The sequence below is a fragment of the Doryrhamphus excisus genome, linkage group LG17 (genome assembly GCF_037039965.1).
Source record: "Doryrhamphus excisus strain RoL-2023G ecotype Guam linkage group LG17, RoL_Dexc_Guam_v1.1, whole genome shotgun sequence".
NCBI classification, from domain to species: domain Eukaryota; kingdom Metazoa; phylum Chordata; class Actinopteri; order Syngnathiformes; family Syngnathidae; genus Doryrhamphus; species Doryrhamphus excisus.
Window position 1 is genome coordinate 10,209,345 of NC_136373.1, and position 19,342 is coordinate 10,228,686.

General features: G+C 43.9%; 1 protein-coding gene across 4 annotated transcripts in view; it reads left to right on the forward strand.

Annotated features, from left to right (window-relative positions):
* The first annotated feature begins 7,396 nt into the window (after window positions 1-7,396).
* LOC131136849 (vasopressin V2 receptor) overlaps window positions 7,397-19,342 on the forward strand; it is a 34,790-nt gene continuing 22,844 nt past the window's right edge. For 2 of the 4 annotated variants that reach the window (XM_058084136.2, XM_058084138.2), the window contains exons 1-2: window positions 7,398-7,704; window positions 9,110-9,161. The gene's annotated coding sequence lies outside the window, so the exon portion shown is untranslated. Of the gene's footprint in view, window positions 7,705-9,109; window positions 9,185-19,342 lie in introns of all 4 variants that reach the window. The other 2 variants (XM_058084137.2, XM_078797667.1) reach the window with 2 other exon arrangements.

The following is a 19,342-nucleotide window of genomic DNA, read 5'->3' on the forward strand; positions in this document are numbered from 1 at the left end:
CTCCAACAGCACATGCCTAAACATGGTTCAAATTAAAGGAGCAAGAGTCAACTTTTCAAAAACATTTTTAAGACAACTTGAAAATACAAAAGCAGAAAAAATCTCCAAGAGTCACAGAAGATTACCCAGATAGCTTTTTGATTACTTGTTTCCTGTTCGCTTTCAACTTTATATTATGTTTATTTTCACTTCTGTTGTCAACACTTTTGGTGTTTATGCTTTTCTAATTTGGACCTTTTGCACATGTTTGCTTAGCTGTGCAGACCTGCACTGACTGGCCACAACATTAGGTACACTTGATACCTGTATTCTATGCATAGAATACAGTCTTCAGTAGGGGTCGATGGTTCTCAGACGGTTCTCAAGACCCCTCTATGTGGCATTTGTGTTCAACTCAGGATGACCCATGCAGGACTCAGAAGGATGAGATGAGCAGTTATGAGTTATGTATTGCAGTTGAGGTATGATAATGACACGATGGTAACATAGACTACAGCCAGGAACTGTTTTGACTTAAGTGATTATGAAAGAGTGGCCTGATTAAATAGTGGAAGACACACATCACATGCTTGAGGTTAACCCTTTGGAGACACACACACACACAAGCTTTATGCCAAGAGACAGTGCTGGCATGGTAGTATGATAGCTTGGTGATATGGTACCAGGGGGGTCGGAGTTTCCCCGCAGTTTGTGCCAAATATAACCTTGACAGGAGGTTTGTCCATGAGAAGACAACTCTTTTGTTTTGTCTGTTCTTTTCCTTAATGGCCTGCAGACGTGTCAGAGACGGAAGGAGTCATTTGATTCTCTGATGCTAGGAAGGTAAGGTGAGAGGCACAAGACAACTTGAGGATTTAGAAGCATACAGAAGAAAGTACAAAAAGACAAGGAACTCATTACCTGGGTGGTATTGAGGACGGTTGATGGCTCAGGTTACAGCCCTACTTCTAAAGACTAACATGAGGAAAGGAGGTAACACATCAGCAACACATCAGCAGCATGGTAAAACTAAGCTGTCTCGGGATGGTGGGGACGTAGTTTAAAGGGTAAAGAATGTAGACTTTTAAACCCAACTTTTGGTGTTAATGCTGCACTCTAGAAAAAGCCTCTCAAACACCGGAGCGTTCAGGTGGTGCAGGGTTGTCAAACGGTGGTGGGTTGTGTGCAGATGTTGCAGTGGTCATCCCTCATGAGCGAGGGCCCTGGTCTGTGTGGTAACAGCTGGGTTCTTCACCACGACAACGCTGCAGTTCCCAATGCTGGCTTGACCAAGGACGTCTTCCGGGAGAATAACATCATTCTTTTGGACCATCCCGCATCTTCCACCGATTGACATCCCATAGAGAACACTTGGGGATGGATGGTAAGGGAAGTTTATAAAAATGGCCATCAGTTCCAGACAGTTGATGCCCTTACGTCCTAGGACCAATCGGTAGCATGACTGGGGAGTAGACATTGTGAACTACGCTGAGACATCACTCATAACGCCGATAGCGCAACGTGTTATTTCACCAGAAATCTAGCATTTTGTGTTAGCTGCTACAATAACAATATCACTGTAGCTCGGTAAATTAAGTTATGTAAATGAAACACTGTTGATGTTTTGACATGTCAAAATAGCTGTGTACCGGTGACGTGCATTGTTAGGTTGCACATATTAACTCATTTTCGTGCATGATAATGCACAGAAAAGGGAAAGTGCATATACAGTACATATACATTATACAGTGTACACGTTTATTGTATACTCAGCTCAGACCAAGGCGGACAGATTATTTCTCTGTTTGCCATCATTGCATGTTTGCATGAATCATCAACTTCACACAGATCATTAAAAACATAATTAAATAAGTCTTACAGATCACTTACACACATACACGGTACACATATAGCGAAATAATAATAAATGTAGCAACTTCTAATCAATCCATGTCAATTTCAGACTTCAAATACAGTACCGATGCAAGCACCCCCACTTCCTGCATTGACTGGCCACAACATTAGGTTACCCAAGGGCGGCATCAAGCATTCTGCATTTATGGCTGGCATAAAATATTACACCCCTCTAAATACGTTGCAGTATGAACCTTGTAATGTTAAATACTACCAAGACGTCCGGACTACTGCTGAACCCTGCTGTGTCATTTTATTGGTATAGCAGGTAATAATAAATGAGGAAACCCTCTGAAAAAGGAAACAGCTATTTGAAAAGTGTTTAGGAGCTACTGCTACTGCTATCTCATGAGCTACTGGCTGGTGAACGCTGACGTACCGTGTATGACATCAAAGAGCGGTAATGTAGGTCTGTGTTTAAGTGTAGACAATGTGTTCATGACACAGCTTCTATTCAGGAACGCCCATACAAACCTCATTATCTGAAACTTTAACATGTTTAGTTTAACATGGCAGTACAACATTCTAACTACATTTATAATGTAGGTCAGAAAAGTGGAACTAGCACAACCCTTTATCATTGAACTGTTATCTTGAGAGTGATTGGGTAGTCATCCAGTGCTTTGGCCGGTGTGAAGGAAAAATGGGGCAATACGTATAAATGCATCCTAATTTATGATATAACTCCTAGCAAGGGAGCAAGGAACCAAGGCGGTTCTCCAGCAGCCTCTACACAGTTCACATGCTGCTCTCAGGAGACAATCTGGACTTAGAGCAGTACTTGGGTGATTAAGGGTCTCCATGACAACTGCAACAACACAGACAACCAAATATAGAGATCTGGAAGAATGTACAGCATTTTCGTGGAACATGTTGCAAATGTCTCCTTTGACAGTTAACCATAACCATCAATGTGCACACTATGTTGATATGATAGGGATAGGCTCCAGCATGCCTGTGACCCTAGTGAGGATAAGCAGCATAGAAAATTGATGGATGGATGGATGACTGGTGAGGCTCTGTCCTGAATGCACCTCACTTGAACTGACTTAGAAAGCAACTCTGCAGTTTCTGTTATGCGTCGCTAATAATAAATAAATAATAATAATCTTTTTTCTGGCATTGTGGACGCTTTGTGTGGTGATCTATGAATGCATTATACTGTAACTATGTGCAGTGTGAAGCAGATTGAAACTTGTGTTTGGGATTTTCTCACACGCTCTCACAGACCTTTGACCTCATACTTGTTCACAAATGTTAAATGTTAAATGTTTTCTCTCATCATCCATGACTGAGATCACCACCGTCGCTGAGATGTACTGCTCTGAAGGTCCGAAGCTCCGCTGTCATTTCTGGGTACATGATACCCTCTGGAGGCGCACAGAGCTCGGCTGGTTCCAACGCTTCTTACTGGAGCTCCGCCTGGTCCACGCAGCTTCCAGCGGTACTTCAGGCTCAGTTTGAGGACCTGCTAGCTCGGGTTAGTGCCGGGATTTCCAGGCAGGAAACCAACTCCAGGGGCTTTATTTCAGCTGCTAAGTGCCTGTCCACCTGTCTCTTTTCAGTATAGCGATGTTTGTTGTGTCCAAATCCATAAAAAAGGCAATGCTGTCAATGCGCTGTCTGGTCCAACAACAACTCCAACATTCTATTAGCAGTGAAGCTACAGGCTTATGACGCTGATTTGGAATAAAAGTGTAAAGACAAGTCAGAAGATAAAGCAGCTCATCAAACATGTGCTTAAAGTTACGACGCTGCTCCCAGATGGAACTGAGTACGATGCTAATTGGCTCAAATTATTACGTTTCATTCATGTTAAAGGTTAAATAACTGTTAATACTGTTCATTTGAATTGGAATTGGAACCAAAGCACTGAAAAAGTGGAGGGTATAGCAGAAGCACAAGCACTTTATTGATTTATTTTTCTTTCTGTTTTTAATAAATGCGTTTGTTTTGTTGTTTTGAAAACCTGATGTGGCCCAGCCTCACCCAGACTCTGGCTCCTGTGGCCCCCAGGTAAATTGAGTTTGAGACCCCTGATGTACAGTATAGTTTAGCTCATTTTAAAATTGTTATCATCAGAATATCATCTAAGTATCTTGATCCACTCTGTTGCCGGAGGAGCCATCTCTTCCCACCTGGGAGAAATCATATTGTAATATTTGCTATTCCAAGCCTGAGAACCACCATGGACAAACTTTTGTAAATTTTCCCTGATTTGTAGCGATGTTACTGGTTACAGTAGTAAATTGGATGACAATTTACCACTGGCTGAAATTAAATTAATAAAAATAATAAAATTTACCATTGGCTGAAATTGGCTGCCTCAGGTCGGAGGGACGGAGGCGTGAGTGCGCAGCGCTGTGCTGGACTGCACTGCTTACGAGAATTTGAAAGTGTGCCGACCACACCCCGTTGTTGCGGCACAGGCGCGGTGCAGGGTAGTTGCGCCGCGCCTGCGCCTGGTCTACGAAATGAAGAGCCGTAAATGTCACAAACAATCCAGACCAAGCATACAGTCAGTGGAAAATCAATAGTCCAAACAGCACTGTGTAAAACTAAATATCTCAGCACATTGTGAACTGACACAAGATGAAACCCTGCGAGGTCATCCGTCTCTATTATTCAAAGCTTGACTGACAGTAAATGGATCTCTCAGATGTTCCTTCGCTTCCTTGCCAACAGGTGTTCTGTGTTGCGTGTAATCCTCAAGCCAAGGTAAGGCCTACTTCAAGCCGTCCCAAACAAAGACAAATGGCTTTGCCTCTTGGTGAACATTCTGTTCAACTGAATCCCTTTGCTTTTGAAATCGATGGTTGCCTTGTTTGCGGAATCTGACAGAACCAAACATTTTGTAATGGAAATGAAATGAGATTGAAGGACTCTATGGCTTCAGTTCTAGGAGTGCCTTCTATGAGAACCAGGCTCCAGACTGACACCATGGCTGAGTTATATCAGCTCAACTTTGTTGTTGTCCTCACCTCTGCTTGAATAAGTATCTAAGACGATTTATTGCAAGTTCTCTGCAAAAGAAACTCCCTCACTGAGGGAAACAGCTGTCACTTTCTGTCTGGCACAGGATCAGGACCCAAACATCTGGTCCAACATGCGAGAAAATGTCCAGACACAAGTCACAGAAGGAAACGGGGTAGTATATTGAGATTGCTAATTCCTGTTTATTGCTGTGCCTTTGTGACAACATATAACATTCAAGACACTCAACTGTATGAGGGATGAAACAAGTACTAAAATCGGTGTGTGTGTGTGTGTGCACCCACATAAAAGCTCCTTGAGGGCGTCTGTAGTGTATTTTCATAGCTATAAAACTGTCATCTCACTGAAATCTTTTCCAATTGTTTCCCACAGAGGACCAAAATAGATTGTGGATTAATTCGGGTTCTGACGAAAAGGGGATAATCATATTAGAGAGACTCTCAGGGATCTTACCTTGTGAATGGCAGAGGTAAAATCTGATGTGAAGGATGAAGGGAAAAAAATCTGTTTTCCTGACATCATGGGAAAATTGTGCCTTCGTTGGCCAGCAATGAATGGCTGGAGAATGTGTCCCATGGGTGCAGTAGGCTTTACGTAGGTGCACTACTGCACTACTGGATGATGTTCCAAAGGGGAAGACGTGATGATTTTTTACTTCGTTTGTGAGGCAGCCACGATTGTACAACTCAGGGTAGCTGGTTCCATTTTCCTGATATATCAGTATCTCTGCATTACTTCAACTTGTAATATTTACTTCCTCATTGTCATTCGAAAGATCACAAGATACTACATTCATGGACAACATCTGTATTACACGTGTAATTAAAAATGCAAAGGAAAACAATATATGGATATTCTTATCACTCTGTAACTCTCAATGCGGAAGTACAATTTGCTGCATTTAAGTATGCTTGGAAATCCAAGAAAATTGATTCAAAAGATTCAACTTAAATGACGTGGTGCCTTTGAACGCAACCCCTCATTGTTCATAATAACAGTTAAATAATCTGCTATTTGGTGCTGTTAATACATCCATCCATTTTCTGTATCGTTTATCCTCACGAGGGTTTCGGGGGCGTGCTGGAGCCTATACTAGCTGTGTTCGGGCGAGAGGCGGACTGGTGGCCAGCCAATCACTGGGCACATATAGACAATTTGGAGTCACCAATTAACATGTTAGCATGTTTTTGGAATGTGGGAGGAAACCGGAGTACCCGGAGAAAACCCACGCATGCACGAGGAGAACATGCAAACTCCACACAGAGACGGCCGAGGGTGGAGTCAAACTTGGGTCTCCTAGCTGTGTGGCCTGTGCGCTAATCACCCGTACAACGTGGTGATTAATCATGATTAATTAATTTGAAAAGCATGATTAATCAGATTGAAAATGTTAATTTGCCAGCCCTAATAATAATACATCGCATTTCTGTAGCGCTTATCCAAATAGGCTAAACAGTTTAAAAAAGGACTAGGATATAAAGAAAACAGAAAGGTGTAAGAATAGAAGGACAAGTAAATGACAACATTATTCTTTATTATTCATTATTCTTTATTATCGTTTATTTTCTAATTCATAATTAATATATTATTATTTAGTATTGTTCATGTTATGCTTGACATGTTAATATCTCTGGCATCTAAAATTGATCGTTTGTAAGAAAAATATTATGCAAATAATTTCATTAATTGATCATTTATTTTCCCTTTTTTTAAATATATATTTTAAATATAGTTAACTGCTCACTCTACTTAGAAGCCAGGGCGAAGTGGTTTCTGGAAGAGACAAGACAATTTTGTTTTGGTTAAAGTTGAAAATGTACACCAAAATTTTGCCTCGGTTAGTGTACATTTTCTGGTTTATGTACAGAGTCAATTTGTGTTCTTCATTTATTTTTCTGACAAAACATCCATGTTAGCAGCATATTAGCTTACTAGATATAATAAATGATGAACTGAAGGTATAAATGAACATTACATTACATTACAAACCAGAGGCTTGAGGTTGAATATGGAATATGGAGACTGACTGTGATTGCATGAACTTTTTCCACTGTCTACACGCCAAGGGCATGACCTGCTGCTGGCCTGGCTGACTCAGCCAAATGACATTCATACACTACATGTGCTGAAGTGCAGGGACCTGGCTATCAGCAGCAAAGGACAGAAGACAACTGAGCACGCGGCAAGGGAATAAAAACCATCGCATGGAAGAGCCATTCATCACATGAATGACGGGAGTAACAACACAGAAAACATTCATCTTTATGCGAGTCAGCATGCAAATAAACAGTCTTCAAGGATGATCACCTTTCTCTCTCTCTCTCTCACACACACACACACACACACACACATTACAGGTATGTATAACAATGACGCAGTCGCAGTTCCTCGACTGCCAGCACACTCCACCCTCCGTCATAGAGGACAGGCCTGCCCAGGAGGAGGAGATACTGGGTGGGTGGGTAATAGGGGGTAATGGGGAGAAAAGGGAGGGGGAGGCAGGAGCTCAAATTCATTTGTGCTCATGCAGCTGAAGCCACAACGTTGCAGGAGCAAGAAGAAGTGACACATACAACGTTGGGACACATGGCTACCACAGTGGATTATTACCAGCACTTGTGAAGTGCAACACGTACAAGGATATTCAAGGATATTAGAGAATCAGCGGACAAAACTACTCTGTCACCATTCAAAAACATAAAGATGCAGTGACCTTTTTAAAATCAGGAATTTTATTATTGATACCAGAGCCAGCTGATGTTTTTGTGCTGACTTGGATTATTTTTATTTTAATTTCATGTCTGCTGGACATTTTAGGTGAGTGAATTTTATTCATACTCACTATATTGAATTTTATTATATTGAAATCTTAAAATTATTTTACTATTATTATATGGAATAAATCTAACCAAAGAAGTGGGTGCTTCAAATGTTTGTGAACCAATCTGGGTTTCAGACACATGCCACTCAAACACGGTCTTCATTATGGGATCAATATCAATAAATACACCGCTTATACTTAGTTTCTCCAACACTGTTAACTCTAAAGAACCGTGAGTCACAGCACTGCTTTCGTTATTACTTCACCTGTAGTTGATATGAAACTATGACAAAATCATTGCCAAAATGTACTTTTCTGTTGATGTTAATGAAGACAACTTGAAGTATTTGCAGTCATAACACGATCTTTGTCCTAATTTACTTTGGAGATTTTCCATATCAGTGGAATATACTGTATACAGTACAAACATTCACGTTGCACTTCATTAGGTACACCTCCACTAATGACATCCAACACACTTCAGGTGGATAAATAGATCATGATACAGTATGATAATGATATAATTGTACGTATGTAACCTGTCTAGTATTCATAATGGCCGAGTATTTACACCTCTGAGGACAACATACTGCAGATAATACATACTGTATATAGCATGCTGGAGTGAATTTCTACATCATTGCAAAATGTGAAATGAATCAAATCAAGCAGGACAATAATAGTCATTCTTGCAAAAGCAGAATTTTTCACAAGATGTTGTATTGGATCTCGAGAGATGGTGTGATACCTGATAAAGTGTCCAGTGAGTGTATCTCTGCCAGTCCTGATCCCCAAAAATCCGCTAAGTGATAATGGGCTCTATTTTCATAGACCAGGTGCTAGTGCGGAGTACCTGCCCAGCCCCGCGCTTACTACGCTGCGCCAACAGGGTGCGGCCAGCGCACTTTGCAATTCTCGTGATCAGCGCAGTCAGGCGGAGGAGAGGGTTTACCACAGCTGAGTGTAATCTTAACCAATCAAATGCCTCTCATTCCCTTTAAACGTGCGGGACTGGACTGCCTGTTAGTGGCACCCCACAATGCGTGTAATTCCTGATGGTTACATTAAACACAGCAGCAGGCTAATCCAAGCATCTTACTGGTTTCCCACCAGCATTCCTGCTCTCCATTGCCAAATAAGAGAACCTTTGATGGTATATTGGCGGTATCACTGCGTGGGGTGCGCCATTGTCAGCCACTCTGTGCCACCTTGCGTTGCGCCACAAAATCAGAGCCCATTGTGTTTAATGGCAGAAACCACAAGTGAAAATTCATGCGTCCCTCAAGGGGTTTGATTGGATGCCAAAAGCTCCAGGAAAGTGTCAGGTTATTGGTGTGAGTCGCCGAAGCATGCAATGTTAATGTAGTGTAATGGTGACAGTTCTCATGCTTTGTCTCACAGTTGCGGCTGCAAAAACATGTACGTGAGGAGCTAACCATGCACTGACAGCAAGGTGAACGGCAGCGCTGGATGGGGGCATGTATTTTTATATTCAATGCGTGATTCTCAATTGTTTGTCCAATCAATGTGCATGTGTCTTTGGGCGAAGGCTAGCGGTTCATAGTTTCTTTTATGGCACACAACACATCGTCTGTTATCAGCTTGCACTTGTCATTGCGGCATTTTCCAACCGGAGTCATCGCAATTCATCTTACAAATCTATTCCACTTGTCACTTGGAATAGATGAATGTTTGCCAAAACCCTTTTAAATGATGAGTCCAAGACCGAAAGAGCAAGTATTTAGTACAATAAAACTTCATTGAGGCTGCACGGCGGCCGAGTGGTTAATGCACAGACCTCACAGCGAGGAGACCAGGGTTCCATTCCACCCTCAGCCATCTCTGTGTGGAGTTTGCATGTTCTCCCCGTGCATCCGTGGGTTTTTTCCAGGTACTCCGGTTTCCTACCCAATTCCAAAAACATGCTAGGTTAATTGGCTACTTCAAATTGTCCATAGGTATGAATGTGAGTGTGAATGGTTGTTTGTCTATATGTGCCCTGTGATTGGCTGGCCACCAGTACAGGGTGTACCCTGGCTCTCACCCGAAGACAGCTGGGATAGGCTCCAGCACCCCCGCAACGCTCGTGAGGATAAGCAGGAGAAAATGAATGAATAAAACTGATTGATTGTAGTTGCTATTAGTTGTATTTGTTCAGGACACGTGCAGCTTGACAGTACTCTGGTTAATGATACATAACCCCCTCAAAAACAACAGTAAGTGTTCTTTATCAGGGCTGATAAGTCTTCAGCACGGCCATGGTGTATTGTGGCAATAGCCTGAAGGCAATGAAAAGGCTTCTGACAACAATGGTTACCAAACACAGGTGACAGACAGAATGTGGGCAAGTAATGAGATGTCTGGCCCACACCCACGTGATTCATATTTAATAGGCGAACAAATTGTTTACTTTTATTACTCAGCTGGCACAGGCTGGAAGCTGGCTGAGCGTCCGGCTGTCATGTAAGCAACTCATTCAGACCGTGTGCTGCATGAGAAAGTATCACCGGACCACCGGACCACCAGAGATCAATTGAGGCCGCTACATGTTTTATAATGCGGATGAAGTGCAGCAGCAGTTCAGTGACTCACCAATCTCTTTCTTGTGTGCAACCACCTATTGATCGCTATGTAAATAAAGTTTCATGTCATGCCGACAAAAGCAACACGAAACTCACCACATTGTGAGGTCTAATACACGCACTTTAATTGTGTTCAAAGACTCCATGACATACAGCGTTAATCCCTCTCGGTGAATATGTCAGATGGTTTTCCTTAGATTGCAATCATAATTGACGGGAAACAGTAAGGAGAGACACAAATTTGAGTGAGTGAAAACCTAAATAGAAAAGAGGAAGAAGAGTAGAATTAGGAGGAAATTAGAAGGACATTGTAAGTACTTTTACAGAAGCACAACTGATGTACAAAATGTGAACCAGTGGCGTCATTAGGCCTATTTTAGGGGGACTATGGCCCTCTAAAATGTTCTTAAGCCATCGTAAATAATTTGATATTTTTTATAGATTTTTTTTATTTTTTGTAGATGTTTTTTTTTTTAAATTAAAAAACTCTCTGACAAATTTGATATAATAGGGCAAAAGCAGGCTAATAAGCAAGCCAATAAGCAGGCTAATACTAGCCTACTACTACTATAGTAGTAGTAGTAATAATCAGAAGAATAATGATGACAGTAATAATAATAGGCTAATGAATAATATAATAATGATTATTCTATAATTGATGACTGTCCACTGGACAGAATGGTTGCAGAGCTTGAGCAGCGGTTTTCCAGTGTAGATTGTGTGTACTTGTGTACATTTAATGGTGGCCTAAAACTATTGACTATCTCTACTAAATATGTCCAAAAGTGGGAAAGTTATATCCCAGTTCTTGTTCCTTATTTGTCTTGGGGATTTTTTTGAATGTTACTACATTCATTCATATCCTGTGCATCTCCAGGGGGCTAAGCCCCCCCGTCCTCAGAACCTAGTAACGCCCCTAATGTGAACTGTACATATTCTTTTCAGATCCATAAGTTTAGAAAATTCATATGAATACACACACAAACAGACACAGTGGAACCTCAATTTTTGTAATGACTTGATTCATGGGGCATATACCAGAGATGTCATATGAATTGTTTATTATACGGTTACTATAAATGTACTGTGTTTGTGTGTAAGTGATCTATAAGACTTATTTGGTTTTAGGCCCATAAAAAATGCCGTCCACAAATGTCCCACGGACATTAAATACATCGGGACTTTGGACATCCCAGGGAGTGTTAACAAATGAGTATGTTCATGTTGTGGTTTTGTCGCACTTTCGCTAAATGCCCCCCCGCTATGAGCAAAAGCTGGATGCAGGCTTCCACAGTTGTGCATACACACCGGGTTGAGAAGGTGCGCTCCGGTAGCAAGCCTTTCGTTTTTTGAGTTACGATGCATTCAAATAAGTCTTTTTAGTCTTTTTTGAATGGGACAGTAGTACTTACATCACAGAGAGCAGTCATGTTCCTGCAACGCTCCATTATTCGTCTGATAACATAGTTAGCTACAAGTCCATCTTGTGCGGCCTAGACGATGTTAGACGGCCAACTTGCCGATGTTAACAAAGAAAAGTTGTAGGAGACTTCTTGATTTATTTACAGACACGCCAAAAAAATCGACTCTACTTTGATTCACTTTGTGTGGAGCAAAATGCGATTTGAAAAATGTACTGGACAAGTGTTCCCTTATGCGAGTGAAATGCTCCATTGTCCAGGGAGGGGCGGCCTCTGTGTGTGACCGGCCAATCACAGAGTGTGAAGAGTGAATACATAATTTATGTATTACATAATATATTTATTTATTTTCATGACAATACCGGGCAAAAATGCATCATTCGTAATGGACACTTATTTACAACGAGTATACAGCTCAAACATATTCTCAAGGATCCATTTAAAACTGAAATGTATGAAACTATTTTTCCACAGGAAACAACGTCAAATCAATTAATCCAGTTAATCCAATGCACACAGAGACACGCAAGGAAATCCTTGCAGCTGAAGTACAGAAATGTCGGCAGTTATAAGAGGCACCCTACCCTAATACATAAAGAAACACTGAAACAAGTTGTGTTTTGTTTTGTGTGTGTGGGGGGGGAGGGGTGTTTTCTGTGCAGCTCATTTGTGTGAAAAAGTATAACCCAGCCTCAAAGTGGAACGGCACTTTTTTAGAAAAATTCGCCCATCATTCAAAATCCTTATGTGAAACATGAACACATATTTCTTTCCCTACAATGCTGTCATTGGGATACACCTATTTCTACGATGAAGCCCTCTAAAAATAAACCTCTACCAACGTTGTATGGTTATATATCCATGCTGTGATCATGCATTAACACGTACACTGATGATAACATGGAATAGTTGCAGTATCTTGCCCTATTTGGATGCCCTTTGGACGCCCTTTCCTTGGCGCATTGATACTAAGTAACTAACACGACACCTCGCTGAGCGCTCACACCAGCGTCATTCACAGACGGAAGAGTGGATACCGGGATGGACAAATAACTCCTGGTCCTCCTTGAAAGCAGCGGAAGATCCACTGACCTGATTTGCTTGGTTTTTCCCCGGTGTCCAATGAGGAACTAGACGGGGAGGCGGCAGTAGACTTGTCCGTGTTGTGGTGTCCCCTTTTTCTTTTCTTAACACGGCATTCTTTGCAAATGACAGACGTTTTATCGAGCTTTCCGCCGATCTTTGAGAATCCGTAGTGCTTCCAAACATACCATTTAAACGTTGCTGGGGCAGGGGGTGAAATATAGAAACTTCCTTGCTGCTGCTTGCTACGAACATCCATGCTGTTTTACTAGTAGTTGTATGTGCCTCACGGCTTCCGTCCGTATTCAGTACAAAACGCAAAATAATGATGGTGCATTCATTGTGCCTGGGGAACAGCATATGGGGTGAAGTTGAACATTAATAAAACGGCGCTTGGATCGGATTTTACCGATACCCACAAACACATTGCGATGAATCTCGATTTCACCCGTCAATTGCATCCATACCCAGCGAATGAGGACATGCGCATCGATGTATGGATTAATATCAATTATTTTCCACACGCTGAGTCTTGTGCTGGAAGACACAGCCATCCCAAGGAGAACGGACATCAGAAGTCTTGTCGCTGCTGTTGTTATCCCAATGACAACATTGTGAGCTAGCTGAAATTAGCAAATTTTCTCATGTTTTAATGCACAGAAAAGGGAAAGAAATATGTGTTCATTTTCCCCATAACAAAATTCCCCCAAAAGTGTAGTTTTCCTTAACATCAGCACGCACAGTAAAAATGTTTATCTTGAGTCACATTTTTCCGCTGCTGTTGTTGTTGCATAAGGACTAGCATAAGTATTTGTATCAATGCGCAGAGAATAGAAGTTTGGGTAGTGTTTTAAATCATCCAAATAGGGCAAGATACTGTAACTGTACCATATTATCATCAGTGTACGTGTTAATGCATGATCACAGCATGCATAACCAATGATGCAACTTTTTTCGTACAGGGCTTCATTGTCGAAATAGGTGTATCCCAATGACTGGCAATGTAAGCTAGCTCATATTAACTTCTTTTCTCCTGTTATAATGCACAGAGGGATCTAGTATATCTAGTATAGCGAACTAATGACTAATGTTTGCAGTCCATCCAACTTGGAGATCGGACCGATGGCAATTGCATGGTGGGCTCTAATTTCTTAGATCAGGCGCCAAGGGGGTGTGGTCAGCACACTTTGCAATTTTTGTGAGCGAAAACAACTTAACAATCTTAACAAGCTAAATTTACAGTTCATATTTTCACAGAAAACCGATTAGTCCAGCGCAGCTCGGCGCACCCACGCCTCCATCCCTCCCACCGGCGCAAATGGCTAAGAGGGAGGAGAGAAGGCGTGACAGGGTTTTACACAGCTGAGGGTAAACTTCGGCAGCTGGTAGGGAATCAGGAACTCCAACCACTCGTGTCTGAAAGTGCTGTCGTTATTGGAAACAAATGTGGCGTTCCCTTTGAAGGCATTGCTAACAAGTAAACAACGGAGCAGCCCTTGGGGGAGGGCAGAGAATTTATATATAAGGAAGTCCGCCTCTCTGTGACATCACAAAGGGACGGTTTTACCACGCCTTTTCAAACCAAGCGTTTTGATCCATCCCAAAGTTCTTTCAGGGCTCACTTCCAAATGTTCAAAACTTATGATCTGAAACTTTGGCATGGTTTAACACCAGAATACAACATTCTAAATACATTTATAGGTCAGAAAAGTGGGAAAAGCATCACAGGCCCCCTTTAACACATCAACTTTAGTGGACCTTTCGAGTGCAATTTGAAAATAATCCATCCTAATTTCTCAGCTACATGAGGCATACACATAAGAACATTTAAAGGAAATTAGATATAAAGTCCCTCATTTATCATGGTTAAATGGTTCCAATAAGGGAATTTCTACAATATTTTCCTTGAAAGAGCATAGAAAACCTTATTATCACCAGAAAGATCTTGCGTCATTATAACTCCCTAAAGCAAAAAAAACCCACTGAGATTATGTCATTAAGAAAAAATGCATTTCAGTATCGCAGCCTCGAATTTTGTAATCAGCCCACACATGAAAAAGGGTCAGGATATGGCCTTGCTCTGTAATTATACTTTGTCTTGGTCACATGGTCAAACATACAGTAGATAATGAGACGATATCGTAGCTATAAAGAACTCCAGCAGCACAAAGAATCCTCTCAGGGAGCATCGTGTAATTAAATAATAATTACAACTACTGTGTTCCAACAAAGAGAGGCCATGAGATATTTGAATGGAAAAAAGACCTCATTGTCCGAAACCTTAATTAAAAAATGTAAATCAGAAAAAAATCAAAGGAAACAGTCATTCAGGTCACAATATATCTGTATAGAGGCATGATGGATTGGCCTAAAGCTCCCTCCGTGTGTTCAATGTTGCCTTTGTGTGCAATTTGGACCGATATAGTAACAGCTAACATTTAATATAAAAGGCTAAGTCTGCTCATCATTGAATATTTGAAGGAATGTTTGACGAAGTCCATTCCTGAATCTCTACCCCGCATACGTGGTTCCGCCTCGCTGGTGCTATCCAGAGCGGTCGCAGCTGGCATGGCTTGTCATGCATTTATCACGACGCATTCCTTCCTGAAAGCCAGTATGTAACACTTGACAATATGTCATGCAGCGCTATTACTGTCTAATTGGCCAACAGGACTAAGAGGAGGAGTGAAAACCTGCAATGTACAATACTACGACTCAACTTTGACCTGCCTATTTTAGTCTACTGTGGTCATTTTCAAGATGTTCCTTTGTAAATGACTGGTTGTTGGGATCATCCATTCCAGGTAAATATATCATATAGCAGACCAACACAGGGATAGATGAGAAGGGAAATGAACTTTATAGGATTTACAGAAAGTCTACAATCATTATGTCAACTATGGGGAGTAGGGAGGTGGATACATTTGGACACCCTTGTTGTTTTATTGATTTGAATACCTTTAACACTAATTATTGGAACACAACATTAGTTTGGTAAGCTCATTGACCCTTGACCTGCATACACAAGTGAAGCCAATCATAGAAAGGGTATTTAAGATGGCCAATGGCAAGTTGCATCTTCTCTGAAGAGTAGCACCATGGTAGCCTCAAAACAACTGTCACATGACCTGAGAGCAAAGAATGTTCAACATCATGGTCTAGGGGAAGGATACAAAAGCTACCTCAGAGATTTCAGCTGTTAAGCAGAGGCCAAGGATGGTGAGAAGAGTCCAAGTCAACCCACAGACCAGCTCCAAAGACCTCCAAAGACCCATGATCTTGGTGCAGATGGTGTCACTGTGCATCCTTCAACTATTGAGCTATTCTGGGCGAGTCATGAGGAAGAAGCCTTTTCTGATCACATGCCACAAACGGAGTGGCTTGAGGTATGCTAAAGCACATTTGGACAAGCCAGCTTCATTTTGGAATAAGGTGCTGTGGACTGATGAAAGTCAAATGGAGTTATTTGGACATAACGCGGGGCGGTATGCATGGCGGATGAAGAACACAGCATTCCAAGACAAACACTTGCTACCCACAGTAACATTTGGTGGTGGTTCCATCATGCTGTGGGGCTGTGTGACCAGTGCAGGTACTGGAAATCTTCTTCAAGTTGAAGGTGGATTCCAGTCAGTATCAGCAGATTGTTGCCAACAGTCTTCAAGAATCAGTGACAAAGTTGAAGTTGGCTGGATACTTCCACCAAGACAATGACCCTAAACACTGCTCCAATTCTACTAAGGCATTCATGCAGAGGAACAAGTACAATGTTCTGGAATGGCCGTCTCAGTCCCCAGACCGAAATATTATTGAAAATCTATTATTGCTTGGAAACCATCCAACCTGACTCAACTGGAGATGTTTTGGAAAGAGAAATGGTCCAAAATACCTTCAACCAGAATCCAGACCCTCACAGGAAACTATAGGAAGCATTTAGTTCTAATAAAGGAGGATCTACTAAATATTGATGTCATTTTTGTTGGGGTGCCCAAATTTATGCACCTGCCTATCCATCCATCTATTTTCTATGCCACTTATCCTCATTCCTCGCTGGAGCCTATCCCAGTTGTCTTCGGCGAGCAGCCGGTTACACCCTGGACTTGTGAGACCTGCCTACTTTGGTTTAAATAATAACTGCAGACTATCTGTAAATCCTATAACTTCATTTCTATTCTCATCTATCATGTGTCTGTGGGACATTTCCGAACACTCATTGAAAGTAACACTTGCATGCCAAAGCACACCTTGCATTTTGTAAATAATTTCTGATCTCCCAGTATTAAGTGAATATAAAAACACAGTAGTGCAACATGCAAAACATATTTTTGCTGTGCATGTTGTCACAATCCGCATCGCCTCCTGTGTGACAGTTTTGTGTTTCACGTTGTTTGCCTTAGTTCCTGCTTTCATGCTTTTATTTTGTTGTTCTTCCTGTGTTGGTCTGTCCTGCGTTTCTTCACTTTTACTTTCCCGTTCTACACGCACCTGTTTCTAATTTGATTCTTGTATTTAGTTCAGCCAGGTGCGTCTAGTTTTTGTTGGTTGTTCTTCATGCATGGCTAAGTGTTGTATGATAGTGCTGCATTTGCCTGTTTTGAAAATAAAAGCTAAGCTTTTTCCTGCACCATTCGCTTCTATCTCTGCATCCTGGGGTCGCATCGCATCACCCGCATGACGAACCGTGACAGGATGCACCAACCAGACGACGACCTCGCGGAGATGGACTTTTGGACCTTGCAGGTTTTCAAGGCAATGGAGGGGGAGTGCACGCAGTTCACTCCGGAGGAGCTGGAAGACGTGGTGTGGGGGCCGGACGGCTCGCTTATACCCATGGCGTGGGTGCACCGCGGACACGGCGCTGACACACCAGCCCGGCGACGACGCCGACGCACGTCTCGGCCGGCTCCAGCAAGGCTTCAGCGGGCGAAGCCGTTTCCTCCCTCACCTCCGCGCCAAGCCGGGGTGCACCCCCCCGCTCACGCTGCTTCGGAGTGCCAGCCTGCGACCAAGCGCAAAGAGGCTCCCACTCCATGCAAGCACGTCGATCTCCCGCCGCCCTCTTCCGGATTCCCGTTGCCTTCGGTGCAACATGAAGAGGAGTACGGCACACTTCCCCCTCCTGTGCCCGAACCACGCAGACCAAGGGATTCCCAAACCCCGGCTCTCGTGCCAAGCTGCGTGGCGCCACAGATTCCCCCAGTGCCCAAGCCACGCAGCTTCAAGGTTTCCCAAACCCCGGCTCCCGTGCCAAGCTGCGTGACGGCCCAGATCCCTCCCGTCCCAAAGCCGCGCAGCTTCAAGGTTCCCCAAAGCCCGGCTCCCGTGTCAAGCTGCATGACTCCCCGGATTCCTCCTGGGCCCAAGCCGCGCAGCCCCAAGCCCCAGCGTCCCCTGGCTCTCGTGTCCAGCGGCTTGATGCTCCAGACCTTTCCAGAGCACAAACCCCGCCTGCGATCCCTTTTAGACCTGGTCCGGGCAGCAGAGCAGGCGGAACTCAAGACCCTCCTCCAGGTCCCCCTCCTCCCGTCCCTGGTTCCACGTCCAGCGGCATACGGCGTCTGGAATCCGCCTTCGGAAGGGGGGGCTAGTACGACCAGCCGTGCGTTGGAGGACGCACGTCACACCCCGTCCGTGGAGTGTGGGGATGATGCCCTCTGCTGGTCACCCGAGGAGGAACAGCCCGTCGGACCGCCAGCGCAACCGGTTCTTCCGGCTAACCGGGATGTGCTGCCCGGTACGTTTCCTCCGGACCAAGACTCACATTCCTCTCCCGCTGTTCCACAGTCCAGCCAAGACAGCGGGACTGCCCCTCCTCCTCCAGCGTCACCGATACCACGGCAGGACGCCACGCCTCCTCCTCTTCCGGCGTCACCGAGACCACGGCAGGACGCCACGCCTCCTCCTCTTCCGGCGTCACCGAGACCACGGCAGGACGCCGCGCCTCCTCCTCTTCCGGCGTCACCGAGACCACGGCAGGACGCCGCGCCGCCTCCTCTTCCGGCGTCACCGAGACCACGGCAGGACGCCGCGTCACCGAGACCACGGCAGGACGCCACGCCGCCTCCTCTTCCGGAGTCACCGAGACCACGGCAGGACGCCACGCCGCCTCCTCTTCCGGCGTCACAGAGACCACGACGGGCTGGCCTCCCCGGCCTGGGCCACCATCCTGGCCGCCCTCCTGAGGGACCCATCCATGGACTCCGTTGGGCCTGCCGTTTTGGGAGACCTCCAGAGGGGTCCCGCCTCCGTCGGCCCACTCACTGTTCAGGCCACCCTCCTGGGTGGTCCTGCCACCTCCACCGGCCTAGTCCTAGTCCTATTCCCTGCGTCTCGTGGTTGCTCTGCTGGCTCTGCAAGGCTTGTCGTCCCGGCCGACCTCCTGAGTGGTCTTGCCAGCAGCCCACCTCCAGTCCTCCCTTCCCTTTTCGTTTGCGGACTCTTTAGGACGTCTGGGATCCGTCCTTGAGGGGGGGGGGTACTGTCACAATCCGCATCGCCTCCTGTGTGACAGTTTTGTGTTTCACGTTGTTTGCCTTAGTTCCTGCTTT